Source organism: Petromyzon marinus, chromosome 1, assembly GCF_048934315.1.
Source record: "Petromyzon marinus isolate PM22_M1 ecotype Great Lakes invasive population chromosome 1, UKy_Petmar_22M1.pri1.0, whole genome shotgun sequence".
NCBI classification, from domain to species: domain Eukaryota; kingdom Metazoa; phylum Chordata; class Hyperoartia; order Petromyzontiformes; family Petromyzontidae; genus Petromyzon; species Petromyzon marinus.
Genome location: NC_133667.1, coordinates 15,085,164 through 15,104,850, shown reverse-complemented (window position 1 = coordinate 15,104,850; position 19,687 = coordinate 15,085,164). Strand labels below are relative to the sequence as shown.

The window sequence follows — 19,687 nt, the reverse complement described above, 5'->3', positions numbered from 1 at the left end:
CTATGAAGGCCGACACGGCACATGACGGGGGGTGGGTGACCAGCACCATGCCCGGCCGGCCGCCTTAGTCTCCCTGCAATGTAACATTCCATGTAGCAGCTGCAGTGAAGATGATTTCGTGGCTCCGTCTCCACGGTAGGCAGGTCCCTCTTTTGAGCGCATTCACTCCAGTGGCTGTGAGTCCATTGCTATCAACTATAGAATAGAAAGAAAAAAACTAAACCATTGTTATTTCTTTATTTCACCAGGTTGAGGCCCCCAACACTGAGCTGCGTAGCCCTCTTTCAGAAGCGACCTGGCCATCACAAATGACAGCTCAACGAAGCACGCTGATAATTACCGCCGAATAGCACGGGCTGGGAACATTGGCTTGGGAGACGGCCAGGCCAATTGAACGGACAGAAGACCACCTTGGCCTCAGCCTAAAAAACGGGTTCTGTGCACACTGACACACTACGGGCACGGTTCAGAACTGTGGTCATTAACGAAAGTACATATAAATATGAAATAAGTGGGCACAAATAAGTAAGAGGGGCGGGAGAGACACACGCGCTTGGAATTTAAATGAGAGAGAGAGAGAGAGGCACGGAGAGGAACGCACGCATTACGGAGCGTACGTGCGCACGCGCAAGGTTAATGGCATTAGCGAAGCTGGTTGGGAAAAGTGAGGATTGGACATAGGCAAGTCAATCGAATATAAGTCAGGTTTGTCGAGCGGCCGTCGCTCGAATGGCGCTGCTCTGTGACGCGGCTTAAGGAGCGGCGACACGGAGGGGGAACGTTGTAGATGGCGGGGGCGGCTACGAGGTAGTGAGGAACGAGTGACGACGACGGAGGGGTAAACTTACTTGGGGGATCACGAAAATGTAGCGGAGGGACGGACAGGAGTGGAGGGGCGAGGGGAGGTGAAGAGGAAGGGAATGGGTGATGGAGAAGAGAAGGTGAGACTCGAAGAGAGTAGAACAGAAGGTGAGGGATGGGGACTGCTTCATGTACAGGGGCAGTGTTTGAGTCTATGGGCAGTGCTGGGTCAATGGGCAGTGTTGGGTCAACGGGTAGTGTTGGATCTGGACAGTGTGGAGTCTATGGACAGTGTTGGGTCAATGGGCAGTGTTGGATCTATGGGCAGTGCTGAATCTATGGGCAGTGTTGGGTCAATGGGCAGTGTTGGATCGATGGGCAGTGTTGGATCTATGGGCAGTGTTGGATCTGGACAGTGTTGAGTCTATGGACAGTGTAGGGTCAATGGGCAGTGTTGGATCTGGACAGTGTTGAGTCTATGGGCAGTGTTGGGTCAATCGTCAGTGTTGGGTCAATGGTCAGTGTTGGATCTATGGGCAGTGTTGGGTCTATGGGCAGTGTTAGATCTATGGGCAGTGCTGAGTCTATGGGCAGTGTTGAGTCAATGGGCAGTGTTGGATCTATGGGCAGTGTTGAGTCTATGGGCAGTGTTGGGTCAATGGGCAGTGTTGGATCTGGACAGTGTTGAGTCTATGGGCAGTGTTGGGTCAATGGGCAGTGTTTAGTCTATGGGCAGTGTTGAGTCTATGGTACAGTGTTGAGTCTATGGTGCAGTGTTGAGTCTATGGGCAGTGTTGGGTCAATGGTCAGTGTTGGATCTATGGGCAGTGTTGGGTCAATGGGCAGTGTTGGATCGATGGGCAGTGTTGGATCTATGGGCAGTGTTGGATCTGGACAGTGTTGAGTCTATGGACAGTGTAGGGTCAATGGGCAGTGTTGGATCTGGACAGTGTTGAGTCTATGGGCAGTGTTGGGTCAATCGTCAGTGTTGGGTCAATGGTCAGTGTTGGATCTATGGGCAGTGTTGGGTCTATGGGCAGTGTTGGGTAAATGGGCAGTGTTAGATCTATGGGCAGTGCTGAGTCTATGGGCAGTGTTGAGTCAATGGGCAGTGTTGGATCTATGGGCAGTGTTGAGTCTATGGGCAGTGTTGGGTCAATGGGCAGTGTTGGATCTGGACAGTGTTGAGTCTATGGGCAGTGTTGGGTCAATGGGCAGTGTTTAGTCTATGGGCAGTGTTGAGTCTATGGTACAGTGTTGAGTCTATGGTGCAGTGTTGAGTCTATGGGCAGTGTTGGGTCAATGGTCAGTGTTGAGTCTATGGTACAGTGTTGAGTCTATGGTGCAGTGTTGAGTCTATGGGCAGTGTTGGGTCAATGGGCAGTGTTGGATCTGGACAGTGTTGAGTCTATGGGCAGTGTTGGGTCAATGGGCAGTGTTTAGTCTATGGGCAGTGTTGAGTCTATGGTACAGTGTTGAGTCTATGGTGCAGTGTTGAGTCTATGGGCAGTGTTGGGTCAATGGTCAGTGTTGGATCTATGGGCAGTGTTGGGTCAATGGGCAGTGTTGGATCGATGGGCAGTGTTGGATCTATGGGCAGTGTTGGATCTGGACAGTGTTGAGTCTATGGACAGTGTAGGGTCAATGGGCAGTGTTGGATCTGGACAGTGTTGAGTCTATGGGCAGTGTTGGGTCAATCGTCAGTGTTGGGTCAATGGTCAGTGTTGGATCTATGGGCAGTGTTGGGTCTATGGGCAGTGTTGGGTAAATGGGCAGTGTTAGATCTATGGGCAGTGCTGAGTCTATGGGCAGTGTTGAGTCAATGGGCAGTGTTGGATCTATGGGCAGTGTTGAGTCTATGGGCAGTGTTGGGTCAATGGGCAGTGTTGGATCTGGACAGTGTTGAGTCTATGGGCAGTGTTGGGTCAATGGGCAGTGTTTAGTCTATGGGCAGTGTTGAGTCTATGGTACAGTGTTGAGTCTATGGTGCAGTGTTGAGTCTATGGGCAGTGTTGGGTCAATGGTCAGTGTTGGATCTATGGGCAGTGTTGAGTCTATGGGCAGTCTTGGGGCAATGGTCAGTGTTGGATCTATGGGCAGTGCTGAGTCGATTATTACACCGCGTGACCCTGGGAGGCGATAGTGGCGGCATGCGGACGTCTTCACATCCAGCAGTGAATTGAGCACGGCCGATCGACTTGTGTTTTTTTTTCATCATCGTTGTTACGTATCTGGAATGGTTTCGCATGAAAAATTTAAAGGCAGGCGGCCGGTTTCAGATGTTGAAGGCAGGAGACAGCATTTTCCGTTGTCATAGTAACATTCTAAGAGGGATATTTTTTTGGTTACCACAGCACGTACAGTAACTGCGCGTACAAAAGAACAACGGTGATTCGGATTTCGTTTTGTTTTGGGAGGGGGGGGGGGACTGCTATTTCACTGAGCGTGGAACGGAACGGAGACGCGATTAGCGCAGTGCGCCAAATAAAAATGACACACAACAACGCGAGCCCGACCCCCCTAGTTCGAACCCTGGCCACGGCTAACGTGGGCGTCGAGTTACACGTCAATCGAATCCTGCAGGATACCGCCGACCCCTCGCTCCGCATTCACAAACCCGCACCGACCAGCGTGGTGAAGTATGGTCAAACATCCAACGTAGCCGCAGCAGCAGTTGCCACGTTTAACATCAATTACGGTCAAACAATCCCCCCGTGTGACCGACAGGGAGAAGTCGAGGCCTTCATCCAGCGGTGGATCAACAGAGAGTCGCGAACGACGCATTTATATCTCGGAGTCGTAATATCAGTCATTATTATTTGCGTTATTCCACTGCGTATAGGGATTGCGAGGCTGTTGTGGCTTTCAGAACAGAGCGAACAATTACCTGCGTCGAGCGGCGCTTTCAAATGCACTTCTGCAGCCGTCTGGAATGTTCTTCTTCCCAATATTAGGAAGCCACTGGGAGCTATGGCGATTTCAAATCGGCTAAATTGACAAAGGCCATTTCTTTAGAACTGCCTTTTGTATTTAGTTTGTTGTCCTTCTCCCGCACCCCCGATTAGCACGGTTGGCTACGTACGGTGTGAATGAAGTTCAACAAACATACGTGCATTTAAGCGATGGGAAACAGTGGAGAGTCGGAAAACATTGCCAAGTGTGCATTGCGCAGGTGTGATATTCGCTTTAACACGTAGGAGTAGGCTTTCGCAACCAATAATATCCATAATAAGGGTTTTTTTTGGGGGGGTTAGATTGCAGTAAATTTAAATGTATCGTTAAGCCGGCCACCACCCGACACAGCCAATCAGTAATGTGTCTCACGTGAATAAATAAAACATGCCCAATTAGTGACTACTTCAGCACCACTAGTTGTGTATTGGAGAGTAAAACCCACAGCATTTAGAATTTGAGTACTGTGATGTTTCGCTGGTGATTACAACAACCAGCTGCGTCGGGCGATTTGCCAGAATTGTCCAATACGTGACAAGCCTTACAAGTTGGCTGTGTCGGGTGGTGGCGGGTTAACGACACATTTATATTGACGCGATCTAACCTAAAAACATAAACCGTTATTAAGGTGAGATATTGAGTGGCCATTCTCTTGTTACACAACCAATCCTAATGCTACAAGTGCATAGTGAAGTGGGAACAATATAGCAAAGTGTGCGGTGTACAGGTGAGATATTGAGTGGCCATTCTATTGTTACGAAAGCGATCTTTGTGCTACACGTGCTTAGTGAAGTGGGAAAAATATAGCAAAGTGTGCGCTGCGAAGGTTGGAAAACATAGCCAAGAGCACATTGTGCGGGTGGGATACTGAGTGCCCATTCTCTTGTTCCATAATCGGCGCAAACGAGGGAATTTCGTAGCCACTGCTGCCCCACCCCCCGCCCCCCCACTTCTGCTCTCCGCTGCCCGCAACGTAGCAATGCCCCACCGCCGGGCAAACGCCCGTGGCGACCTGGCGCGTGCGAACGGCGAATGATCGGCCCGCACCAGCTCTGTCCGGTGAGCTTAACCGCTACCCCCCCCCCCTCACCTCCCCGTTCTCTATCAGCCGTCGCCGAGATCCGATGAGATCGGGGCGAAATTCTGGCCGATTTGGCAGCACGAGGGACCGTAAATTATACAGCAGCACAGCGGCGCTATGAAAAGCCACCGCTCTTTTGTCTGAGGACGCCTGCTCCGGCGGTGTTCGCAAGGCGGGGGGAGGGGGTTACGGCGAGTTTGTACATATGTAAGTTGAACTTCAACCGTGCTAATCGGAGGTGCAGCGTTGAGTCTATGGGCAGTGTGCATGTTGAACTTCTTTCGCACCCTGCGTAGCCAACCGTGCTAATGGGAGATGTGGTGGTGGGTGGGGTGGAGGGCAACAAACTAAACCCAAAACGCAGTTTTAAAGAAATTTATTTTCAATCTAGATGATTTAAATGTGGCGTCGCTCCCAGTGGTTTCATAAAATAGGAGAGGATAAGCTTTATCCTTTACAAACGAATAAGGGGGGGGAGGGGCGGACCGAAGGATCGAGAAAGCTCCATAAAAATCACAGGAATACTCGGGGCGGCTAACGAGGCGGGGGGGAGGGACGCGCGCGCATCCTGGAGGGCATCCCTAACGTCGAGGAGTGTGGGACGACGAGGTCGGCTCCCGTGCGGAGGAACGCCGGCTGGACTGCCAACGTGGTCGCGGGGATCGGGAGAGATGGGCGACGTCCTGGGGAGGCTTTCGTCCGTTCGTGGATTGACAAAGGGCCGTGAATTTATCGCCATATTATCTATGGGACCTGTTTTTGCCGGTATCGAGATGATGAAAAAAAACGTATGCTTTACCCTTCCTGGCAATAATACAGGTGTATATTTTATTTTGTTTGCCAGGTAAGGCCCCACGGAGCTATGCAGCTCTTTTGGGTATCACAAATTAGGGCTCAACGAAGTGGCTTATTACGTGGAAATTTTTAGCAGTCAAATATTCTGAACGCACGTTGATTCTAAATGTGGAAGAAAAAAACCGGATGATCCAGAGAAAAATGAACGCGATCACGGGCAGAAAGACACGCAAACTAAAGGTATACATGCGTCAGGGTCGGGATCGAACCCAATACCTCCTGTATACCAGGCGAGGTAGTTAACATCTCACTACTTACAGTGAGGAAAAAAAGTATTTGATCCCCTGCTGATTTTGTACGTTCTAAATGCTGTTCATTGGCAAACTTTAGACGGGCATGTATATGTGCTTTCTTGAGCAGGGGGACCTTGCAGGCGCTGCAGGATTTCAGTCCTTCATGGCGTAGTGTTACCAATTGTTTTCTTGGTGACTATGGTCTCAGCTGCCTTGAGATCATTGACAAGGTCCTCCCGTGTAGTTCTGGGCTGATTCCTCACCGTTCTCATGATCATTGCAACTCCACGAGGCGAGATCTTGCATGGAGCCCCAGGCCGAGGGAGATTGACAGTTTGTTTGTGTTTCTTCCATTTGCGAATAATCGCACCAACTGTTGTCACCTTCTCACCAAGCTGCTTGGCAATGGTCTTGTAGCCCATTCCAGCCTTGTGTAGGTCTACAATCTTGTCCCTGACATCCTCGGAGAGCTCTTTGGCCTTGGCCATGGTGGAGAGTTTGGAATCTGATTGATTGATTGCTTCTGTGGACAGGTGTCTTTTATACAGGTAACAAGCTGAGATTAGGAGCACTCCCTTTAAGAGTGTGCTCCTAATCTCAGCTCGTTACCTGTATAAAAGACATCTGGGAGCCAGAAATATTTCTGAAGATTTTAGACCTACAGCCTTGTGTAGGTCTACAATCTTGTCCCTGACATCCTTGGAGAGCTCTTTGGTCTTGGCCATGGTGGAGAGTTTGGAATCTGATTGAGTGATTGCTTCTGTGGACAGGTATCTTTTATACAGGTAACAAGCTGAGATTAGGAGCACTCCCTTTAAGAGTGTGCTCCTAATCTCAGCTCGTTACCTGTATAAAAGACATCTGGGAGCCAGAAATCTTTCCGATTGAGAGGGAGTCAAATACTTATTTCCCTCATTAAAATGCAAATCAATTTATAACATTTTTGACATGTGTTTTTCCGGATTTTGTTGTTGTTATTCTGTCTCTCACTTTTCAAATAAACCTACCATTAAAATTATAGACTTACCATTTCTTTGTCAGTGGGCAAACGTACAAAATCAGCAGGGGATCAAATACTTTTTTCCCTCACTGTAGGTTCAAACATCAAATAGACACCTATTCCAAGGCATCAAGTCTGCATTAACCACACAGGCAGAACACCTGTATTATTTCCAGAGAGGGCAAAGTCTATAGTTTTATATGACCATATTCTCCAGATTATAAGACGCACCGTAAAAGTAAGACAGTACCGCAAATCTGGTATCACACACACACAGCTTCGAGATGATAGGACACACCCACAACTCTTGCTTTAAAAAATGCAAACACCAAAAGTGCGTCCGCTGTGCATACGGAGAATATGATACCAACACCAATATCCGCCATTCAGCACTAAGGGACGGCGACGTCACCACGGCGCCTGTGACAGGCCAGGTGCACTTTGAGGGCACGTGAATAGATATAATACGTATAAAAAAAGACAAAGACCCCCCGTATAGCCTTGACAGACAATTGGGGCAAGTGTTGTTAGCGGGCACTTATGAAGGCCGGAACGGTATGCGAGGGGGTGGGTCGCCAACACCACGCCCGGCCGCCTTCGTCTCCCTAGTGGCATTGTTTACACACAATGCCACTAGGTACTCATTTGAGGCTGAGTCGACCGAGGGGAGGCCCAGGACCGGTTCCGAAAATCGCCACTGGTGTTGGCCGTGAGCGGGAATCGAACTGGAGTCGCCGGGGTTCGTGGCGCAGCACAGCGCTCACCGCTACACTACCGCTGCCCATACATACATTGGTGGACGCAAATGAAGAAGAAGAACAACAACAAAGCAGCAGCAACAACAAAGGAGGACACCCTCCCACGCGCTCCACACCAGGGGGCAAATCAGGTCGCGGCGAAAATCACTGGACCATTCACGGGTGTACCGACGCAGGCCCTCCTCCCTTGTTTGCGCACGCACGCTCGCTCGCCGTGCTCCGCGAACGTTCGGCGAGTACCACGGTGCCCTTCTCCCTCCGCGGCAGGGGGGGGAGGTTGCAAGCGGCAATCACTTCGGCACGCGTGACCGGGCAGCGGCAGGCAAAAAAGAACGGCGGTCGGCGGCGGCTTGAAGGAGCCAGCGAACCGCGCGCGTCTCACCGCCGCCCCCGCTACCCCGACAATCGTGTTGACTCTCGAGTTCAGTGAGGTTCTACTCACCTCTCTCTCTCTCTCCTCTCTCTGACTCACGCTATGTTTTTTTAAATTAAAGATTTTGGTCCGGACGCTCCGTCCTAGGTGCGCGCAGTGGTCGGCATGGGCCAAGGTGCAAAGATTGGGGGAATGAGACGCCGTCAATTTCGACGTGCCAAGCCACGCTTTTTTGTTGAGCTATCATTCGTGTGGCCAGGTCGCTTCTGAAAAAGAAGTTAACGACTGGTAAGATAATAAATGACTTTAGTTTTATTCATATACATATTTTAAGCGATGTGTTTACCTTTCCTCTACTTTGCACGCCTATCGTGTTTATTTTGTATAGTTTATTGCTTTTGCAACGTTCTACTGGAGCATCTGTGGAAAAAGAGCTTCACAGCTCATCGGATTCCTCCAGTATAAATAAATATTCTGATTCTGAATTTGGCTAACCCCCCTTTCTACGTAGCTCCCCAGCGAATGGGCCCCATCTTGGCACGCGGACGCAGGTGCAGTTGCACCGCCTTCACACAACAGCAACGCCACTGCACATGACAAGCTGAACGTGTAACCCTCCCCCCACCCCCCCCCCCCTTAAAAGCCCTTGGGGTAGCGAAGCGTTGCAGTCCAGGGTTTAAGCCAGCAAAGGCAATATCGTGTGAGGGCCATTTTGTCTTTACACGACGTAGCGAGCCTCTCTGAGCCTTAAAAAGACTTTACAACAGCAACAACAACAACAACAAAAAAAACATATTCCCAAGGGGTGCTTTAGTCTGGCTTGCCGAGCCTCGGGGGAGACAGCCAACGTAATCCGACGCAGGCCAGAGACGGTGGGTGGCTTTTTTTTTGGTTTCCGCAGCCCCCTAGACAGTATTTCACGGACTCAAACGAACCCTGAAACGCACGCAAATGCTTTGATTTTTTTTGATGTACTCACGTCCGAGCGTCAACCGCTTCGTTCGACTTACGCAAACCTCACCGATTTGGCTCTCTTTGCTTCACGCTCAGCCCCACTGCGTCAATCCACTCCTGGATGTTACGAAGGATTTTCCCAATGTGCTTTCGGTCATGGAGGAGTGGGGGTGGGGGTGGGGGGGGGAGTTTATTTGACCGTACGTCACCACGCCAGTGAGCGAAGGGCCGGCGGTCGGTCCAGCAACAGTTCAGGTGACCTCGCGTCGCTGGGGTCATTCATAGTGCTGCGTACTAAGCGCTGCACCGCCCCACCGCGTTGCACAACTTACACTCTAACTCATTAGCAACGTCGAACAGGAGACGGTCACTGCATCGCGCGCGCTTTCAGATGCCCTTCCGCGGCCGTCTGGAAAGTTCTCCCTTGCGATATCAGGAAGCCACTGGGAGCTGTGGATTTTGAAATCATCATCGAGATCAGGGGTGGGGAACCTTTTTTCTGCCAAGGGCCATTTGGATATTTATAACATCATTCGCGGGCCATACAAAATTATCAACTTAAAAATTAGCCTGTTATATTTGGTCAAACATTTAATTAACGCACCCCGAATGTGATGGCTGGAACTGCTTCTCTTTGGCGAGGCGTGTGGTGATGTTAGCTGGTATTGATGATGTTAGCTGGTATTGACGATGTTAGCTGGTATTGGTGATGTTAACTGGTATTGGTGATGTTAGCTGGTATTGATGATGTTAGCTGGTATTGATGATGTTAGCTGGTATTGATGATGTTAGCTGGTATTGACGATGTTAGCTGGTATTGGTGATGTTAGCTGGTATTGATGATGTTAGCTGGTATTGATGTTAGCTGGTATTGATGTTAGCTGGTATTGATGATGTTAGCTGGTATTGACGATGTTGCTACTCGCAACTGCTTTTACAGCTTTGCTCCTAGATTTATTGAATTTCAAGTCCCGACTGCGGTTGCCTTGGCAGGGCCACACCAAATGATATCGCGGGCCTTATACGGGCCGCAGGCCGGACGTTCCTCACCCCTGATCTAGATTGACAAACGCATTGCTTTAGAATTGTTTTTTGTGCGTTGTTTGTTGTCCCCCCGCCTACCTCCGATGAACACGGTTGGCTGAGTACGGTGCGAAATAAGTTCAACATGCATGCATACATACACACGTACATTACAATGCAACACGAAGCGCTATGGAAGAATACCCAGTTCCCAGAACGCTTATGCAATATTTTTGTTCCTTTCAAGGCCACAGTGTTATTGACGAATGTGTTAGAATAGTTTGTTGTTGTTGGCCATTTGTTGCGAGTGCATCACTGCCAACGCAATCAGCACCAGCGGCAGCATCACCAAATAATTTGTTATCATGTTAACGGAAGTTCTAACTTCTAGGGAAACCAGAGAATATAAATAGGCACATCATTTTTTTTGTTTCGCTTTGCCACTAAACGTGTGGACCAAGATTTTTCCAGCAGCACTTATTTAAGGCCCAGTTTCTAAACTAAATCTAATCTATTTTTAATTTTACCAGGTAAGACCCACTGAGCTGTGTAGCTATTTTTCAGAAGCGACCTCGCCACAAATGATAGCCCAATGAAGTGGCTTATCATGTGGAAATGTATATCAGCCAAAAACTCACAACGCGCGATGTCGATTCTAAATGTGGAGGGAAAAACCAGAGGACCACGGGGAGAGAGACACGCAAACTCCAAATATACAGGCGTTTGGGTCAGAATAGAACCCACGACCTCCTGTATACCAGGCGAAGTAGTTAACATCTCAACTTCACTGACTCTCATCAACAGAGCATGGGCCTCGTTCAACCCCTGCCGCCAGGCATTCTGGTGTTATAGAGGCAACAGCACGCCGGAGAATATCCGCAGCAGCAGCTATGATCACTCCACAGCTGGATTAAGGCCTCCCAGCCGTCGCCATCTCTCAAGCGTTCAGCGATGCAACGATACTCCGAGCACCCTGCACACGCGTCGATTTCATCGCTCCGTCTACCAGTCAACCCAGAACATATTTCCGTACCCATCACACCACATCCAGTATACCTACCATCGCAATGGCTGCTAGTCACGTTCCTATACTCCAGTCTACCAGTCATCTCGGAACATAACAAACTATAAACTATTTTTTTATTTTACCAGGTAAGGCCCACTGAGCTTTATAGCTCTTTTTCATAAGTGACCTGGCCACAAATGATAGCTCAACAAAGTGGCTTATCACGTGGAAATTTCTCGCAGCCAAATACTCTAAACGCATGTTCATTTTAAATGTGAAGAGAAAAACCGGGGGACTAGGAGAGAATCCACGCCACCACGGGGAGAACATGTACACTCCAAATATAGAGCAGGCGTCAGTCAGGGTCGGAATCGAATCCACGACCCTCTTGCATGCCAGGCGAGGGAGTTAACATCTCGCCACCGTGGCACCCCACATTTCTGCTCCCGGCACACCACATCGAGTTTGACGCTCATTGCCTGCTGCTCGCCGCGAAGCCTCAAGTCTGCCGACGGACCAGAAAAATAATTATTATTGGGCGAGAAATTCGGATCCCTGCGTAGAACAAATATAAATCTCAAGGGTGGTTGGGCGCCTTAGTTGTGGGTTATAGGGAGCCCCCCCTTAGGCCAGCCCCCCGGTTTATTCCTACGTCAGCGCGTAAACATCGGGCTAAATGAAGGATGATGATGAAGGAAGAAAAAAAACCGCACTGCAAAATTGCGCATTATAAGGAACGGCCAATTGGATATTGAATTTGCCGATCTGTAAGTAACTCGGGCCCGTTCGCGCTTCGCTTGTCTCTACGCTCGCCAATTTTTATTATTTATTTAATATCAATATATATTTTTTTATTTGTATGTACGGGTGGAAAATTGTTAATCCACTGCTGGATGAAGCCTCTCACCCACCCCTACCCCCCGATGCCCACATCCGTGCGGGTAGCGGCGGTTTAGCTGGCCATGCCTCACTAATCACACCGATGGGTGGGTGAGGCACTGGTGAAAGCGTGGATGGTGGTGGGGGGGAATGTGGTGGTGTGCTTTGTAAAAGACCAACATTCAGTACCACCACCGCACGACAACGAATTAGCTTTGAAGGCTTGTTATTCTCCAAGTGTAATGCGATACACTGACTGAATGGGTGTTCGAATGCGTGTCTCGTACAGTTCAGGCCAGATATTGGATATCGCTCGCCTTCGCCTGCGGTCGGGGAAATCGAATTAATGGGAGAGGTCTTGGGTTTCCACATTGGTAAAATAAAAATAAAAAAAATCGCTAACCGCTGCGCCACTGCTCCATCCGCAAAAGAACAACACAACGCCGTGTACTATTTATACATTTTACAAACGCAGTCTTGCGGAGGAAGCCCCTGGCCTGGAACGGGCCCCCTCGAGTGCCCCCCCCCCCCTATAAGCGTGAATAGAAAAAAAAACAGCCGCTGGGCAGTTGCTGGCAAAAGCAGACGGGCAAAATGAATCAATGAATTGGGTTGAGGGCGCGCGCATCACAAACGAAATTTGATTGACAGAGAACGCACATCGTCACGGATGAATGGCAGTGGCATTTCATCATCCGTGTTCTAGCCACTGCTGGATGAAGCCCTCCCACCACCCCTTGTTGCTATGTACGGTGAGATAAGCAGGAAATGGCCACACGTTCATCATACCTGTCAACCCCTTATATCAGTGCCCTACCTTATTACAGACCAATTCAGACCTTATTGGTCACCCCGTGTCCTTATAAATCTCAACGTTCATCCTACAAAGTCCCATCGCAAGGGAGAAACGCAAACAAATAGACATTTCATTTTTTTGTCCGTATTAAAACGTCTGTACGCCGTATAGACCTGAAAACTCAATGTCCCTGTACAAGAATTCGGCTAAACTGAATGGGTTGACGGGAATGCGTTCACCCATGCCACCCCTTGCGCGTGAAGTGATTTCGACGCGTTGGTGTCAGTGAGAATAAGCCAGGAAATGATGATGGTGGAGGCGGCGATGATGATGTCGTTTGAATCAGCCAACCTCACAATCCCAGTCGGGCGTCTAACTCGTGCGATTATGAATGCTGTCTCCACGTACGCCGACCCGTGTATTATGAATAGAATGTTGAATGACTATATTGTTTTCCTTTAAAAGGGCACGCTAATATTGGCGAATGTTTATTTTTTATTTTCAAATAGATATTCACACACGCGCGCGATATGATGGGCATTACCATCGCCGCTCCATCTTCACAACGGGTCGTCCAATTTATTAGACGCGTTGCTAACAATAATAGCCTGGAGAAGATGATGAAGACGATAACGATGTTATGTGAACCGACAATCCTGGAAGAGGTGTCTAACTCCCGCATTTAAGACTGACCTGCTGCTGTTGTTGTTGTTTATCGCGATTGCACCTCTCTGATTATGCATGACATTGGTCATGCGTTGATTGGTACAGTGTATTGGGAGACTACAGTATGATACGAACGGTGCGGCCTTGTGCTACAAAGCCAATAACAACAAAGACAAAGATCCCCCCGTGTAGCCTCAACAGACTGTTGGGGCAAGTGCTGTTAGCGTGCATCTATGAAGGCCGGCACGGCACACGAGGCGGTGGGTGGCCAGCACCACCACGCCCGGCCGCCTTTGTCTCCCCAGTGGCGATGTTTACACACCGCACCAGGTACTCAATTGAGGCTGAGTCGACCTAGGGGAGGGGGAGGCCCAGGACCAATTCAATTAATCGTCACCGGTGTTGGCCCGTAAGCGGGCACATACAGTCTCTATAAAATGCCCATTACCACATCATACAGTCCACATAAAATACCCATTACCACATCATACAGTCCACATAAAATACCCATTAAGCCACACACACTTCTAATACAGTACTCAGTACTCACCCACCATCATACACACAGTAAGCAGCACCACGTCAAACATAACAAACTCAACACCAAGGATATATTCTGTATATTTTTTTTACACTATATATGAGAATGTTTATGCTGGGGGAATCCGATGAGCTATAAAGCTCTTTTCCCCCCTCCCACACAGACGTCCAGCACTGTATGTGATGAGCTCACAATCAGAAAGGTTGCGAGTCGAAATGCTGCTTGCCCAGAAGGGAAAGTTTGACTCCAGCCCATCACCTCCACCACCCCCTCCGTACGGGGTGGATAAAATATTGTACCGGTTTGTGGTGGAAACTCAACAGCGGTTGTCTGACATTAATAAGACGCTGCTGCTGCTACTCCTACCCGTCACGTAGGAATGTGGAATTTCCACCACTGGCTCAGGAGAGCCGTTTACATTAGCAAAACAATATAATGGGACGCGTGTGGATAAAGAACTTGATAGCTCATCGGATTCCCCCAGTCTAATGATCGTTTTCCCCTTTAAACTTTCGACACATTCCATCAACAGCAATTGATCTTAAACAGAGCGAAACTTGCTATAGGCGATGTCCTCACGGAAGATAACACGACGAGATATTTGCCGTGAACAATCAGAACAATGCCGTCCCATCTCTATGAAAGAGAGCCACGTGTGTGTGTGTATATAAATAATGTTTTATACAGAGCAAGTTACCTGGGATCAAACATTACGTGTGAAATTAAAGGTCGGGGAGAGGTTGAAGGATGGTGGTGGGGGATGGTGGGGGGGGGGGATTGAGGGGGGGGGGTGAGGGATTGAGGGGGGTGAGGGGGGATGAGGGATTGAGGGGGGTGAGGGATTGAGGGGGGGTGAGGGGGGGGTGAAGGATTGAGGGGGGGGTGAGGGATTGAGGGGGGAGTGAGGGATTGAGGGGGGGGGGTGAGGGATTGAGGGGAGGGGGGTGAGGGATTGAGGGGGGTGAGGGATTGAGGGGGGGTGAGGGATTGAGGGGGGTTGAGGGATTGAGGGGAGGGGTGAGGGATTGAGGGGGGGGTGAGGGATTGAGGGGGGGTGATGATTGAGGGGGGGTGAGGGATTGAGGGGGGGTGAGAGATTGAGGGGGGGTGAGGGATTGAGGGGGGGTGAGGGATTGAGGGGGGGGTGAGGGATTGAAGGGGGGGTGAGGGATTGAGGGGGGTGAGGGATTGAGGGGGGTGAGGGATTGAGGGGGGGTGAGGGGGGTGAGGGATTGAGGGGGGAGGGTGATGGATTGAGGGGGGTGAGGGATTTAGGGGGGGTGAGGGATTGAGGGGGGAGGGTGATGGATTGAGGGGGGGTGAGGGATTGAGGGGGGAGGGTGATGGATTGAGGGGGGGTGAGGGATGGGGGGGAGAGGGGGGTGAGGGATTTAGGGGGGGGTGAGGGATTGAGGGGGGGTGAGAGATTGAGGGGGGGTGAGGGATTGAGGGGGGGTGAGGGATTGAGGGGGGGGTGAGGGATTGAGGGGGGGGGGGTGAGGGATTGAGGGGGAGGGTGAGGGATTGAGGGGAGGGGTGTGTGGGGGGGGGATCCGCGTGCTAGCGCGAAGGAGCTGGCGGGGTTAGTTTGGGTGATGGGGAGAGAGAGGAGAGCGGGGGGGGGAGATAATTGTGGGAGTCGGGGGGGAGTTGGACGATGAGGAAAGGGGGGGGAAGAGATAATTTGGGGAGTGGTGGGACGTGCGTGAGATGATGGGGAGAGTGAGAGATAATTGGGGGAGCGAGGGGGGGTATGATGGGGAGAGTGAGAATAGATAATTGGGGGTGGGGGCGAGGTTGGTATGATGACGATAGTGAGGAGAGATAATTGGGGAAGTGGGGGGCGGGGTTGGTATGATGGGGAGAGTGGGAAGGAGATAGATTTGGAGGAGTGGGGGGTTCAGTTGGTGATGATTAGAGTGATGAGGGAGAGATAATTGGCGGAGTGGGGGGCGGGGTTGGTATGATGGGGAGAGTGGGAAGGAGATACATTTGGAGGAGTGGGGGGGTTCAGTTGGTGATGGGTAGAGTGATGAGGGAGAGATAATTGGCGGAGTGGGGGGCGGGGTTGGTATGATGGGGAGAGTGGGAAGGAGATACATTTGGAGGAGTGGGGGGGTTCAGTTGGTGATGGGTAGAGTGATGAGGGAGAGATAATTGGCGGAGTGGGGGGCGGGGTTGGTATGATGGGGAGAGTGGGAAGGAGATACATTTGGAGGAGTGGGGGGTTCAGTTGGTGATGGGTAGAGTGATGAGGGAGAGATAATTGGCGGAGTGGGGGGCGGGGTTGGTATGATGGGGAGAGTGGGAAGGAGATACATTTGGAGGAGTGGGGGGGTTCAGTTGGTGATGGGTAGAGTGATGAGGGAGAGATAATTGGCGGAGTGGGGGGCGGGGTTGGTATGATGGGGAGAGTGGGAAGGAGATACATTTGGAGGAGTGGGGGGTTCAGTTGGTGATGGGTAGAGTGATGAGGGAGAGATAATTGGCGGAGTGGGGGGCGGGGTTGGTATGATGGGGAGAGTGGGAAGGAGATACATTTGGAGGAGTGGGGGGTTCAGTTGGTGATGGGTAGAGTGATGAGGGAGAGATAATTGGCGGAGTGGGGGGCGGGGTTGGTATGATGGGGAGAGTGGGAAGGAGATACATTTGGAGGAGTGGGGGGGGTTCAGTTGGTGATGGGTAGAGTGATGAGGGAGAGATAATTGGCGGAGTGGGGGGCGGGGTTGGTATGATGGGAAGAGTGGGAAGGAGATACATTTGGAGGAGTGGGGGGTTCAGTTGGTGATGATTAGAGTGATGAGGGAGAGATAATTAGCGGAGTGGGGGGCGGGGTTGGTATGATGGGGAGAGTGGGAAGGAGATACATTTGGAGGAGTGGGGGGGTTCAGTTGGTGATGGGTAGAGTGATGAGGGAGAGATAATTGGCAGAGTGGGGGGCGGGGTTGGTATGATGGGGAGAGTGGGAAGGAGATACATTTGGAGGAGTGGGGGGGTTCAGTTGGTGATGGGTAGAGTGATGAGGGAGAGATAATTGGCAGAGTGGGGGTGTTTTGATGATGGGAAGGGGGGGGGGGAGATGGAATGGTTGGGGGATTGTAATGGTGGGGGGTTAGCGGGAGATGTGATGATGGGGGGGGGGGGGTGAAGGAGATGGGGGGGGGTGAGATGATGATTTTGGGGGGGGAAGAGATGAGAGGGATGAGATGGTGAGGTGATGATGGGGACAGGGGGGGGGGAGGATGAGAGGAGGGGTGAGGGGAGGGGGAGTGAAGAGGAGGGGGGAGTGAAGAGGAGGGGGTGGTGAGGGGAGGGGTGAGGAGGGGATTCGCGCACTGACCTTGTTAAATGACGAGGAAGATCCGCACCTTTTAATTAGCGCCTCACACTAAGCCCTCTAATCACCAATATCTCTCTCTCTCTCTAGCCGTCTTCTTTGCTTGCGCCGTCTCGCCGTCCCCGTCTGCGCAAAACTGCCTATTTTATTATTATTATTTACCCGATATATATTTGTTTTATCCGTTCCATAAAAAAAAACAACGCAAAATAATTACGCGTTATTTTCTCTACAGCAAAAATAAAATCAATTGTGAACAAATTTTTAACGTTTTTTTTTTGGTTTACGCTCGCGTCGGAACTGCCACCACACACTCGTTCGGCTGCGATCGACTACCAATAATAACATCAACCCGTTTTAACACCTTTTACTTTACAATGAACAAAGCTGCGCGCACGTCAACGAAATTGGTTACCCCCCTCTCCCCCCCCTCCACCCCCCCTTTGAAATCGTCGTAACGCTGAGGAAAAGATGATGTTGAATTTGTTTGTTTTTTAATTACAAATATTTACGTTGAACAAAAAAATTTCATTTTTAAAAAAAAATATTTTTTTTTGGGGTCTCAATTCGTGAGGAAGGGTGGGGGGTGGGGAAGAAAATAAATTGTGGCGGGAAAATAACGGCCGCGGCGCAGCGCGCGCGCCACTTTGGCCCGTCTAACGGCGAGCGCGCGCCCGACCGCGGGCATCGTCACGCGTGGGGCGGGGCCTCAACCGTCCCCACCCACTCCCCCACACACAAACCCCGCCTCCCAGCCCCGCCTTCGGTCACGCCTCATCGACCCCCCACCCCACACACACACACACCCCTACGGCCCCGCCTTCAGCCCCGCCCATCGCTCCACAGCCCCGCCTCTCCACAGCCCCGTTCGACTAGAGGGGGAGAGCAATGAGAACACGCCCACAATTAATTATTTTTAAAACTACATTTTTATTTAAAGCTTTCGTGACTGCAGGGATTCATATTCTTGGTTCTTTCGGTAAAGTCACCACGTAGGGAGGGAAGCAATAAAATAATAATAAAAGTAAAAAAAAATTCTCGCGACGTTTCGACTGCAACACAAGCAATCATCATCAGGTGTGAAAACCACAGCAAGAAAATTTGAAAAAAAAAAGTGGCGGTTATTTTTAACGTTAGCACCACAGAGAGCGATTTGACAGTTTGTTCAGATGGACGAGTCCATTTATGTTCGGAAAAGAGGAGGGGGGAGACGAAAATAATGGATGCGGTCTGAAAGCCACCGTAAGCGTGAACAATCAATTAAGACCCGAAATGGTTTATCAAATCCTTCCAATGATTGCTAAGCCAGAATCCATCTTCTCGGTTGAAATTGTCTCTGTGTTTGTATATGTGGATAGCCTCGTGAACGAATCTCTCATGGTAGCCAGATGGCTTGCAAAGAACCTCTGTCTTGGAGAAGTCAATGTCATGTGAGCCTACTGAATTATAACAGTGATCTGCCACGGCCGAGGTGTTGGTCCTACCGTGTTTTAGGTCTGCTTTGTGTTCACGAATGCGGTCCGAGACATGTCGTTTGGTTTCTCCAATGTAACTACTACCACAGAGGCAACTTAGTTTGTAGACGCAATGGTACTGTATGTCCGGAATCACATCTTTACAGACGGAACCAGATCACGTTGGGCCCCTTTAAATCGGAATCAAACGTTTCGGGCAATGGCCCTTCATCATGGCACAAGCTCCTTCCTCGTATCACGTTAATAGAGGGGCCAGAGGGACTAGCACAGGCGGATTGCCATCTCTCTCTCTCTTGAAGAAGTGTGATTGCCCGAAATGTCGCCAATTATATCTTTAAGTTTCCTCTTTAGAGTCACAATCTTGTTGATTTTTGTCGTTTTCTTTTTAACCTCAGCTCAAACGTGTTCCCCTTAGGGGCCGTCCATAAATCACGACACGCACCTAGGGGGAGGGGGGGGTCAGACATTTGTGACGATGTGTGACGAGGGGGGGGGGGAGGTTTGAGACATGTGACGTCACATGAAAATGCGCAACTTTAAATAAACATAGACAACACGTTCTACTTAATTAGACTTTTTATTAAAAAAATTCTCCTACAACATCAGAGTACAGCGGCACATTAAATACGCACTACAATGACAATAGTTTATAGCGATTTGAAGCATGTTTTATTTTCGGGGGGGGAGGCGCAGCTTTGTGACGTCATATTTAAGGGGGAGTCTGATTTTTTGTGACTTCGTGTGACGAAGGGAGGGAGGAGTAAAAATCATTCTACATCGCGTGACGTCATTTATGGACGGCCCCTTATGTGGGCGAGGTCATATTGTCTATTGGGCTCCCACCCCCACCACCCCCGTCCACTTGGTACCGCCCAACACCTCCCACTCACCGAGGCGGGCGAGGCGACGAACACAGTCGACACCACGTGGTGTACATACAGAGGCTTACTCGACTTA

General features: G+C 50.2%; 1 protein-coding gene across 1 annotated transcript in view; it reads right to left on the bottom strand.

Annotated features, from left to right (window-relative positions):
* Positions 1 to 17,983, bottom strand: part of LOC116943560 (receptor-type tyrosine-protein phosphatase S-like) — a 338,660-nt gene extending 320,677 nt beyond the window's left edge. The window contains exon 1 of the mRNA XM_076063098.1: positions 17,259 to 17,983. The gene's annotated coding sequence lies outside the window, so the exon portion shown is untranslated. The remainder of the gene's footprint in view (positions 1 to 17,258) is intronic.
* Positions 17,984 to 19,687: the final 1,704 nt, after the last annotated feature.